The following is a 12,046-nucleotide window of genomic DNA, read 5'->3' on the forward strand; positions in this document are numbered from 1 at the left end:
TTATGGTTTTTACATGTACTTTCCGCATTTTATTATGTAAATCTCTTTTTAATTATGTCACGTTTTGATTTTAAAACAATGGGATCCCATATCCTACTTGATATTTTATGTAAGGTACATCTTTATTTTTTTTACAAGTTTCTTAATAAAGTTATGGTCTTTTCACTTGTAAGTTTTATTAAGGAATAGTATTGATGTATAGTTTTCGTTAAGTCACGTTGCAAAACATGGAAGTGGAAAAGTTTTTTCATGTTCTTGAAAACCCAATATACTATCAAAAACCCCAAAACCCATACTCATGATTTATATCAAATTAACCTATTTTTCTTGAAATTCCTATGAAATTAAGGGTGATGTTGGGTTACCCATAGCACAAACATCCTCAAAACCCAACAAACCAACACATTGTGCAAGCATTCATATGAGATTCATGAACAAATTCAAGGAAAAAGCTATCAAAGGGGTTTCGGCCATGGCATGGGTTTTTCATGAAATTTTTTTAAAAAAAATAAATAACAAGCATGGAGAAGAAGACTTACTCAAGGTTGGAGAACCTTTGACTTTCTTGGAGATGGCTTGAAAAAGTGAAGAGCTTCCCTTGAAGATCCTTGGAAATTCGGCCAAAGGAAGAAGATGACAAGGGTTCGGCCAAGAGAGAAGAAAGAAAAAGGAGGGTTTTTAAAAAAAAATGTAATTTGCTTGTGTGAATAAAAATGTGTAAGGGTAGGGCTTATTTAAAGGAAAAAAGTGGGAGTTATTATTTATTTTTGGACCCTTGGCATTCCGGGGCTATTTTTTCTCCCCACGATCATGAACAGTTTTTTTTTGCAGTGATCGTGGCCTATAAGTTGTGGTCTGCTGCATGGCGGAAGATGAACAGTTATTTTTTATATAATGCCGTCAACTGTGGAGCAAAAGTTTATTATGTGAATGTATCATATAATAAACTTGGGGGGCAAATGTTATCCCAAAATTTGAAAATGATGATGTGGCAATAAAATTGACAAGTGGCATGGATTAGTTGGGTGATCTGGCTTGGCAGTAGCCCAGTACATCAGTAAAGAGTTTAGACTACTTGAGAGATGTCATAACCAAGCCAAATGCACCCGAGGAGAATACTTGGGCTAAGGTGTGCCCGATCGGACCTTGGTCCAAGGATAGCATTCCAAGAGGTCCGGTCGGACCTTAGTCTGAGGAGTCCAAGTGATGGGCTCGGACCCTAGTCTGAGGAATGCCCTAAGAGATAGGCTCGGGCCCTAGTCCGAGGAGAGGCCACAATAGGTCCGGTCGAACCTTGATCCGAGGAGGGGCACAAGTGATGTGCTCGGACCTTGGTCCGAGGAAGGCACTCCAAGAGCTCCGGTCGGATCATGTCCGAGGAGAAGCCCCATGCATGTGTTCGGACCTTGATCCGAGGAGAGCAAAGGGGGTGGCTCGGACCATGTCCGAGGAGAGCCCCATGCAAGTGTGGCTCGGACCTTAGTCCGAGGAGATCCAAGAGAGGTGTTCGGACCTTGGTCCGAGGAGACCCCAAGGCTGTGGTCCGAGGTGAGCCCAAAAAGTGACTGGTTGGACCTTGGTTCGAAGAGCAGTCCAAGGAGTATTGTCCATATGCATGTGTCCAGCATGCATATGTCCGACCAGCACTTGTGTGTGTCCAGCATGCATGTGTTCGACTAGAAGAAGATATTCATCAAACAAATGGACCAGACTATGTCAAATTCCCAGAAACGGCTTCAGCAAGAATCAGTCTGGGCATCGCGGGAATCTCTCATTCCTCACTCGTATTGAGGAATTTGTTGTATTTTGAATATTTTGTGTAATTTAAATATAATATGAGTAATAAAATATCCCGATCCTAGGGGGATATCAGTTTAGGATCCCAAGCCTATAAATAGAGGGTTGATGGGATCAGAAAAGGACTTTTGGCAATTTGAGATTTGGTCTGAGTTCTAGAGAGAGAAAGTGCGTTTTCCTTGAGAGAGAACCCTTTTTGTATTCCTGAAAATTTACACTGAAGAAACTCAGTTGACACTGGTTCATCTGATCTTGAGTGTAGATAAAGTAATAAAATCTCTAAGTGGATTAGGCTATTACCCACTGAACGAGGCTGAACCACTATAAAATCTTGTGTGTTATTTACTTTTCTTGATTAAACTGTCTGTGTCGTTTAAATTCTCTTGAAGGTTTGTCGTTATTGACGTTCTCACGTCGTTGGCTAAACAGATAGTCAACATTTTGGTGCTTTCATTGAGAGCTTGAAGAGAAGAACAGACAGTCCCTGAAGCAATATGGCACCTAAGAACACCACTGCCGCCTCCAAGAAGACGGGCTCCTTTAAGGAGCATGCTAGATCAGAGGGTCCCAGCGTTCAAGATCGTGAAACTAAGCCTAGAGTTGTGCTCGAGGATGTAGCTCCAGAAGTTGAAGAGCTCCAGGTGGCCATGAGAGCATTCCAGGAGGAGATGGCTCAGTTCAACGCCAGGCAGGAGGCGTTTGCTGAGGAAATGGCTAGGCAGAATGCCGCATTCGAGCAGCAGAAACAGGAGATCCGTCGATAGCAGGAGGAGGCCGACAGGCGACATTGCGAAGCTGCACTCACTCTGGAGGCAGCTACACAACTGACCCGAGCCAATACCCAGGTGACACCTGGAGTGGCAGCCACCCCAGAGGCAAGGACCACAGAAGCTGGTCGTAAGAAAACTGATAGACCAGGTAGGGGTGGTAATTACCCACCTGGTCATGAGGACGATGGAGTCCAATTGCGCACTGCCTCAACTCAAAGGGGGAACTCCAAAGCCCCCTCAAAGAGCCACCGATCAGAGATTTCCAGGTCAGGGAGTCATAAGTCAGGCAGTAAGAAAACACCTTCTGAGCAGGAGCACAATAGAGCTCCTCGTGGCAATGAGACTTCCCACTTCAAAGATGGGCATGGGCGTGATGAAGCTGACAGTCATCACACTAACCATTCAAAGGAGAAGAATAATAATAACCACCGAGGAGGGGAGGATCGACCCGCTCAGACAGGAAGGCCACCACGGCATCCCAACCAGCGCAATGGCAAGGAGCACTTTCCACCCAGCAAACCTTCCGAGAAAACTCGGAGTACAGTGTTTGATCGGTTGGGAAAGCACACTGCTAAGAAGGACTTGAGGGACGTCATCGATGACAGAAGGAGGACCGTCCAGGTAAAAGGGCAAGAGCCAATCCGTCCTACCAGTCGAGTAGAAATACTCGATGATGGTTTGCCGGATAGGAGTGCCCGACCAGGCGGTCCCGAAAGTGAGTCCCCAGCAATGGCCCCAGGCATCCAAGCCCAGCTTGATGCTTTGACAGCAGCAGTCCAGAGTTTGTCAAAACAACTAGCTGCGATTGATCCGGTAGACCACAGAAGTGGCTGCCCTTTTTGTGCTCGAATTAGAGCAGCTCAACCACCAAAGAAATATAAAGCACCGGTACTGCTAGTTTATACAGAAAAGGCAAACCCGGTAAGACACGTTGGGAAGTTTGAAGATCAGATGGAACTGCTCGGGGTGAGTGATGACTACCGCTGCAAAGTCTTCCCCACCACATTGTCAGACACTGCCCAGGAGTGGTACTGGAAATTCAAACCAGACTCCATCACCTCTTGGGAGAGTTTTAGGAAGGATCTTTGTAGGCAGTTTAGTACTGCCCGAACCCCTCTTGTTTATGCCAATCACTTGGTGGATATTAGGCAGGGTAAAGATGAGTCCCTCAAGAACTACATTCAAAGATTCATGAGAGAAGCTAACCGAGCTACTGCGGTTGGAGATGAGGGGAAGATGGTGGCAATCTCTTCCGGTATTATCTATCGAAGTCCTTTGTGGGACAGTATCCATCGTCATCCAATTTCACCATTACAACAATTTTTAGACCGGGCAGATAAGTATATGAAGTTGGACGATGCAATTGAAAAGGGAGAAAATGGATTGAACAATCCGAGGGGGTCGAATGATCCCCCCAAGAATGGTGGGAATGATTAGAATGGCGGTAAGAAACGTGGGAATAACGGGTCTGACCACCACAATGAGAAGAAGGCTAAGTCGGGATCAAATGACAAGCCAACAAAGTATGAACCCCGATTCATCAACTACACCACTCTATCGGCGAGCCGAACGGAGATTTATTTGGCTAGTCATCAAGAGGTCCCTTACCGGAAACCCCCACCAATCAAGAAGGAGATGAGTAAGAGAGATATGAACAAATTTTGTCGCTTCCATGGAGACTATGGTCACGACACGAATGAGTGTAATCATCTCAAAGATGAGATAGAGTTTCTCCTCCGGTCGGGGAAGCTAAAAAAGTACCGAGTGGAGAAGACCCAAGGAGAGGGGAGCAACAATAATCCTGGGTTCAAGCGACAACGGTCCCCACCTTTGCAACCCGAACCTATAGACTTCACACTAGATATTATATGTGGAGGACCACATCTTGCTGGAGACAGCAACAAGGCGAGGGAGAGGTATGCTCGCACCCTTCGCCATGAGTTGGGTGCGGCATCCACCTCCAAAGTTATGACGGTGGAGGAACGACCACCAAAGAACCCAAGATATGAAAGTGAGTCCCTCACTTTCACTGAAGAAGATGCTAAACACATGAGGTATCCTCACAATGACCCTCTTGTTGTGACAGTCCAAATTTCTAATATGAAGGTGAAGAGGTGTCTGGTCGATACAGGGAGCTCTGTAAACATTATTTATAAGTCCTCCTTTGAGAAAATGAAGCTATCTGTCAATGACTTGAAGCTGTGTTCTCAAGTCATTTATGGTTTTACTGGAGAAGGATTGTCACCAGCTGGGACAATCAAGTTACCAGTCACGACGGGGGAAGCTCCCAAGCATGAAACCTTAATGACTGAGTTTTTGATTGTTGACTGCCCGGCCGCCTACAATGTGGTTATTGGTCGACCACTACTCACCAACTTGCATGCGGTAGTTTCAATCTGGCACCTTTCCATGAAATTCCCGACCAGTGATGGCATAGGCTGTGTCCAAGGAGACCAAAGGGAGGCTAGGGAGTGCTATAATGCCTCGGTAGCCAAGGCGAAGAAAGGGGCCAAGGAGAACAACATGATTGTATGTGTTGAGAGAGAGGAGGTGGACAATATGGATGTCGACCAGAGTCTTGCACTTGTAACCGATGAAGAGATGTTAGAGGAGTTTGGCCAGGAGAGCACTCTTTGTTTAGAAGAGCAGAAGACCCCATCCGGTGTTGAAGTCACCAAATAGGGCGTTGCCCAAAGCGAGGGAAGGGACTTTGATCCTCGCTTTGGGGATTATGAGAGTGATGTAGGACCGTCCGAGGAGTTAGAGGAGGTCCTTATAGATGAGATTGACCCGACGAGAGGGGTCAAAATTGGGAAAAAGTTGAAAGCAGAGGTGAGAGCACAGCTGATAGAATTTTTGCGAAGGAATCAAGATGTCTTCGCCTGGTCTCACAATGATATGGTGGGTATCTCACCAACTGTGATCAGCCACGTGCTCAACGTGGATGAAAGCTATCCAGCAGTGCAGCAGAAGAGGAGATTGCTTGACAAGGATCGAGCAAAAGCTCTTAAGGAGGAGGTAGAGCGATTAAAGGAGAATGGGTTTATCAGAGAGGCATACTACCCAGCTTGGGTTTATCAGAGAGGCATACTACCCAAACCCAATGGAAAGTGGAGGACTTGTGTAGATTTTACTGATCTGAACAAAGCATGCATGAAGGATTGCTTTCCTTTACCAAGAATAGACCAGTTGGTAGATGCAACCACTGGTCATGAAACATTGTCCTTTATGGATGCAAATTCAGGGTACAACCAAATCAGCATGCATCCTCCTGATGAAGAGCATACCAGCTTCCGAACAGATATAGGGCTATACTGCTATAGGGTCATGCCCTTCGGATTGAAGAATGCAGGAGCTACCTATCAGCGCTTGGTGAATGGTATGTTTCGTGACTTAATCGACAAGAGCATGGAGGTGTACGTAGATGATATGCTGGTGAAGTCAAAGGAAGCTGAAGGACACGTGCGAGACTTAGAGGAGTGCTTTGCAATACTGAGGAAGTATAACATGAAGTTAAACCCCCTCAAGTGTTCATTTGGAGTGGGTTCTAAAAAATTTCTTGGGTTTATTGTGAACTCCCGAGGAATAGAGGCAAACCCAGAGAAGATCAAGGCCCTCGTTGAAATGAAGTCTCCAGCTAGAATAAAGGATGTGCAAAGCTTGACTGGGCGGATTGCAGCTCTAAGCAGGTTCATTTCGAAGTCAACGGACAAGTGTGTCCCGTTTTTTAACCTGCTTAGAGGAGGAAGGAAGTTTGAGTGGACGGCAGAATGTGAACAAGCTTTCCAGGCCATAAAGGAGCATTTGGCCCAACCTCCTGTCCTTTCTAAGCCAGTTGAGGGAGAAGACCTATTTTTATACCTAGCAGTCACGGAGCATGCTGTTAGTGCTGCCTTAGTGCGTGAGGAGGATAGAGTGCAGCACCCGGTGTATTATGTTAGCAAGCGATTGATAGGAGCAGAGTCCCGGTATCCCGTGATTGAGAAGTTGGCTTACTGCTTGGTACTCGCATCACGAAAATTGCGGCCATACTTCCAAGAACACCCCATTAAGGTCCTTACTGACCAGCCTCTACGCCAAGTCTTACAGTAGCCGAAGTCGTCTGGTCGGCTACTTAAATGGACAGTTGAGTTAGGCCAATTCGAAATCAAGTACCAGCCGAGAACTGCTATTAAAGGTCAAGCATTGGCAGATTTCATCGCTGAATGTACCGGAATCGCTGATGTTCCTGACCAGCGAGAGAGTGTTACTGGGCAGAAAGAAGAAATTCCTACTTGGCAACTTTTTGTTGATGGGTCTTCGAATGAGCATCATTCAAGAGCTGGGATTATATTAGTCACACCAGAGAAACACCGAATTCATTGTGCACTGAGATTCAGATTTAATGCTTCTAAGAATGAGGCGGAATATGAGGCCCTCCTAGCAGGCATGCGACTGGCTAGAGATATACGTGCCCGGTCGGTGGAAATAAATAGCGATTCCCAATTGGTGGTCTACCAAGTATTGGGGGAATACCAGGCAAGGGGCCTACGCATGGTGGCATACTTAAACAAGACCAAAGATCTGCTAGCACAGTTCGAGGAGTATACCATTAAGCTAGTACCACGGGAGTAGAATTCTAATGCAGATGCTCTAGCATAGCTAACTAGTGCAAAAGATGCCAAAACTCTGAATATAGTACCGGTGGAATACTTGGCGGAGCCGAGCATTGATAAACAAGAGGCCATGCCGATCACGATAGCTGACACCTGGATGACTCCCATCATTGCTTACCTTGAGCAAGGGACCCTCCCACATGATCGTAATGAAGCAAGGAAGGTTATGAGGCAAGCTACTAGGTACACCATGATGGATGGGGTGTTGTATAGAAGAGGGTATTCCTTACCTCTACTCAGGTGCATAACACCCGACCAGTCAAAGAATCTATTAGCTGAGGTGCATGAAGGGTTTTGTGGAGATCATGCTGGGGGGCAGAGTCTATCTAAAAAGATCTTGAGGCAAGGATTTTTCTGGCCTACCATGAACGAGGACTCTATGGAATACGTGAAGAGGTGTGACAAATTCCAAAGATTTTCTAAAGTGCCCAAAGCGCCCCCAAATGTCTTGAAGCAAATGCAAAGTCCATGGCCTTTTGCAGTGTGGGGTATTGATCTGATCGGGAAGTTGCCCAAAGGAAAAGGAGGAGTACAGTTTGCGGTGGTTGCAGTAGATTATTTCACTAAATGGACGGAGGCCGAACCATTAGCCACGATCACATCGAAGAAAGTATTGGACTTTGTGGTTAAGAACATAATATGTCGCTATGGTCTGCCTAAGAAGATAGTGTCTGACAACGGTACCCAGTTTGATAGCGACATATTTACCGATTTTTGCACTCGGCATGGCATCACAAAAAATTTTTCCTCGGTAGCCCATCCGCAAGCCAATGGGCAGGTTGAAGCAGTAAACAAGACATTGAAGGACACTCTAAAAAAGCGCCTGGAGCGAGCTAAGGGTGCTTGGGCGGAAGAATTACCAGAAGTCCTTTGGTCGTACAGGACTACTGCTCGGACAGCAACTGGACATACCCCATTTTCTTTGGCATATGGGTATGAGGCCATGATACCTGTGGAGATAGACCCCCCATCTCATAGAAGGACCATGTACAACCAAGAGGAGAATCATCAGTTGCTAGCGGAATCCTTAGACTTCCTCGAGGAGAGAAGAGAGGAGGCAAACCTGAGAGTTGCTGCTCACCAGCACAAAGTGGCGCGCTACTTCAATTCCAAAGTCCGAGACCGAAAGTTCCAGGTCAGAGATTTGGTCCTCAGAAAGGTGTTTGTCAGAGACCCAGCAGCTGGTGTGCTAGGACCAAACAAGGAAGGACCATATCAAATTGAGCAAGTCTTGCCACCCGGCACCTACAAGCTGGCTCGGTTGAATGGAGAGCTGATCAGGAACTACTGGAATGGAGAGCACTTGAGGAAATATTATCAATAAATACTGCTTGCAGAGTAGTAGCTTTGTATCAAGTGCTTAACTTGTTATTTAAGTTTTTTGTTTGTGAACTGGTTATTTGCTACCCAGTCACATTATTTTGAACAATGTTATTTTGTTTGGAACTCGTTGTTAGACACGTTTTGTCATTTATTATTACGAGAAATAAAAGAGATCACGTGCAGCGTGGTCGAATCTTGCTACAAATTTTGCATATGTGTTGATTATTCTTGCTTGACAGTGTTCAACTGTCATAATGATTTAAACAAAATAGGTCTTCTAAAACTAAGTGTAAATATATACCAAACAATGTTCAACTGGTTGGTATCATGAGATGAATGACCAACGTTTAAATAATTGCAAGTTTTTGTAGTGGTCAACTACTGAAATATGTTTGTATATTTTATGTGTTTCACGAGTAGTAACTGCTCAGACAAATTCGGTCAAGTAGCAAGTGATCAAGGATTTTTCAACCCTCAATCACTTGGGGGGCACATAGAGTATACTGGTTTGTACTTCAACACAGGCAATAAGAGCACGAGCAAAGATATATGTTTTTGGGCTGACTTGTAAATTTGGAAGTCTAAAAAGGCCATTAAGCTAACTTGTTTAACAAAGCTTAAGTAACTTATAATTTTTAAAATTTTAAGTTAGAAACAGATATTCATGTAATAATAAAAAGTTATGCTCATAAAAAGTTAGAGCAATAAGAGCATGAGGAAGTATATTTAGTATGGACTTATGAAATGTTTAGAATTTCTAAGTTAGAAAACTAAATACTCATGTGAAATTTAAGGCATATAGGAACTTTGCTATTCACAATAAAGACTTAAAAGTTTAGAGCTAGTCAAAAAAGAAAAGTAAAGTGCAAGTGTCAAAATGCTCAATCACACGAGCAAAAGTATACAAAATAAAGCAAACTATGATAAAAACTAGTAAGACTACAACTAGTCATGCAGGTGTGCTCTAGCAGGATGAGGAGTCACTGGCGTGCTTCTCTGGTGGGTTGATCAACCCCCTCCTCGGCTTCAGCTGCTCCTCTCACTCGGAGTGATAATGTAGAGGAGGTGGGTGTAGGGCCAAGAGGATTGGCAGCTTCCTCAGCAGCCCTTGCTTCACATCTAGCAAGCTCCTCTGCCTGAACCTCCTCGGTGAAAAAATCGAGCTTGAGAGGTTTATTCAGTTTCCATACCTGATAAAAGCAGTCAAAGCTAGCCTCCTCGTAACGGGTTAAATCAGCCTCCTTCTCTTGTTTCAACTCTTCATTCTCGCTGATTAGTCCCTCATTCTCACGAGCAAACTCCTTATTCTCAAGGGTCAGCTTCTCCAGTTGAGCGGTCAAGGACTGGTTGGATTGAACTTGCTGCTGATTCTCATCAGATAATCTCCTAAGAGACTCATCCCGTTCAGCCACGGTCTTCTCTGCCTTCTCCAACTTGGATTTGGAGTCTTTTTCTGAGGCAGTTAGAGTCTCTACTTTAGCTTGGGCCTCCACCAGTTGATCATTTAGTACCTTGATCAACTCCTTGTAATCAACTGATCGTTGCTGGGCGTGACAGAAGGTCATAAGCGTCTGCATGAAAAACAAAAAGTTACTACAAAGCATTAACGTAAGTAATAATCTATCTTATGGTGGAGTATTTACGTGTGTCAGCTGAGCAATCCCTCTATCTAGGACAACATCGACACTAAGCCGAGGAAGGGATTCAAAGCTTTGAATCGTTGATGAGTCACGGAGGTTCTGATCAGCTGGCCCCCTGAGCTTGGTATCAGCAGCTCGGAGTGCCTCGCTCGGGCCAGGCGGGCCTGGGGGAGTTAGGCTCGTTGATGGAGGAAGTGACGAAAGAATTAACGGTGGGAGTGTAGTCGACCCCTCGGGTTTTCTCCCTCGGCTGGGCGGCACTACCTTCGGAATCTTCCTCGGGGGCATGGAACACTTCCATCGCCAGCTTTCCTCTTTGGAGCAGAAGAAGCAATGCACTGCCTGAACATATCTGGATCTGCAAAAGAGGAAAACACAAAGTTGTTAGAGATATAAACATAATAAAATGTAGATGAGTATATTACTACTACAATTTTGTTAGTCTCGAATCACCAAGTTATTAAACGTATTCCTTTGGTCACTAGACCTGAGTTGAGAATCTGGTCAATGAACTCGTCCTCGTCGTCCGAAGATGAGCTGAGTTCTCTCTCAATCTGGATGCCTTTAATTTCCCAGACTGAGCGGGAATAGCAAATCTGCGCTAAGGCTGAGACTGAGGCTCCCTAATGACAAGGTCACCAGGCCTATGAGAAAGCGGAGAGGGTCCAGGAGAAAACTGGTCAGTCACTATCTCCGTGCCCGCATTGGACTGATCAGTTGTGTTGTTCTCCCCGGTGGTACTTTCTACCGCCATATCTTGGTCACACGGTATCAGGCCCACCATCTGTAGGTAGTCTACAGTGACCAATTTTTTCACATCTTTCTCCCCAGGACTCATGCTAGCCAATGTCTCTGCTCATTTGAACATCCCTTCAGTAGGCAAGGGTCGCTGGAATGGACTCGCATGTGTAAACGCCAAGTTGTTGGCCTTGATGTTCGATGTAAGGAAATATTCTTTGTGATACTTCCTGGGGTTCGACTTATGGGAGATACCACTAAGGTATGTAGTCCCCCTTTGCCTGTGGTAAAGGTGGAAGAAGCCCGTGTTGTTGTGGGTGGGATTGGTCCTGAAGTCAAATAAGTAGTACACCTCGTGAGGGGTAGGCTCATCCCAACCATGCAGGAAGTAGAGAATATATAGTGCAGACAATGCCTGGATACCATTCGGTGCGATCTGGAATGGGGAGACATTGAAATAATCTGCTATAGATCGGAAGTAGGGAAGTAATGGGAGTGTCGCTCCTGTGTAGACATGATTCCTGGACCAAGCACAGTATGCTCCACCACGCCTATTGGCTCTCTGATGAGAGCCCGGGCATATCACGTTCGCCCCACTCAAACCCAAAGCCTTGATGTGTTTGTGGAACGACCCGGGATTAAGCTTTGAAGCTTGGGCAGTGAAGCAGGAAGGTTCTTCTTATCCCCCCTTTCGTGGCTTTTGAATGGCCAAGTTCTGAATCACGGTGGCAAACTTCTGAGAGGGTTCTCCTGAAGGAGTTGCAGTGCGGGCGTGACTGCGCTCCACCACCTTCTGCACCGCTCTGCGGGCAACTTGTGGATCTTGGTCCTGGGGAAGTCTGTTAGATTTCTTCACCCTCATCATCGACTGTTAAGCTTGTTGAAGAAACTGTTCCTCGTGGAGAAGGTACAAGGCTGAGCAGGGAAGGATCCGCTTGAAGCGACGAAGGCGATCCTCGGGAGTACAACTGGTGGAAGAGTGTGATGAGGAATCGTTGTTTTGAGGAGTCTCTATTGACTACAGAATGGATGTATCGGAGTCCGTATGGTTGTCACCTCCCCTATAATCAGAGCGATTCATCTACAAAAATAAATAAAAAATGTGGAGGTGAGTAACCATACA

The sequence above is a fragment of the Humulus lupulus genome, chromosome 3, assembly GCF_963169125.1.
Source record: "Humulus lupulus chromosome 3, drHumLupu1.1, whole genome shotgun sequence".
Lineage (NCBI taxonomy): Eukaryota > Viridiplantae > Streptophyta > Magnoliopsida > Rosales > Cannabaceae > Humulus > Humulus lupulus.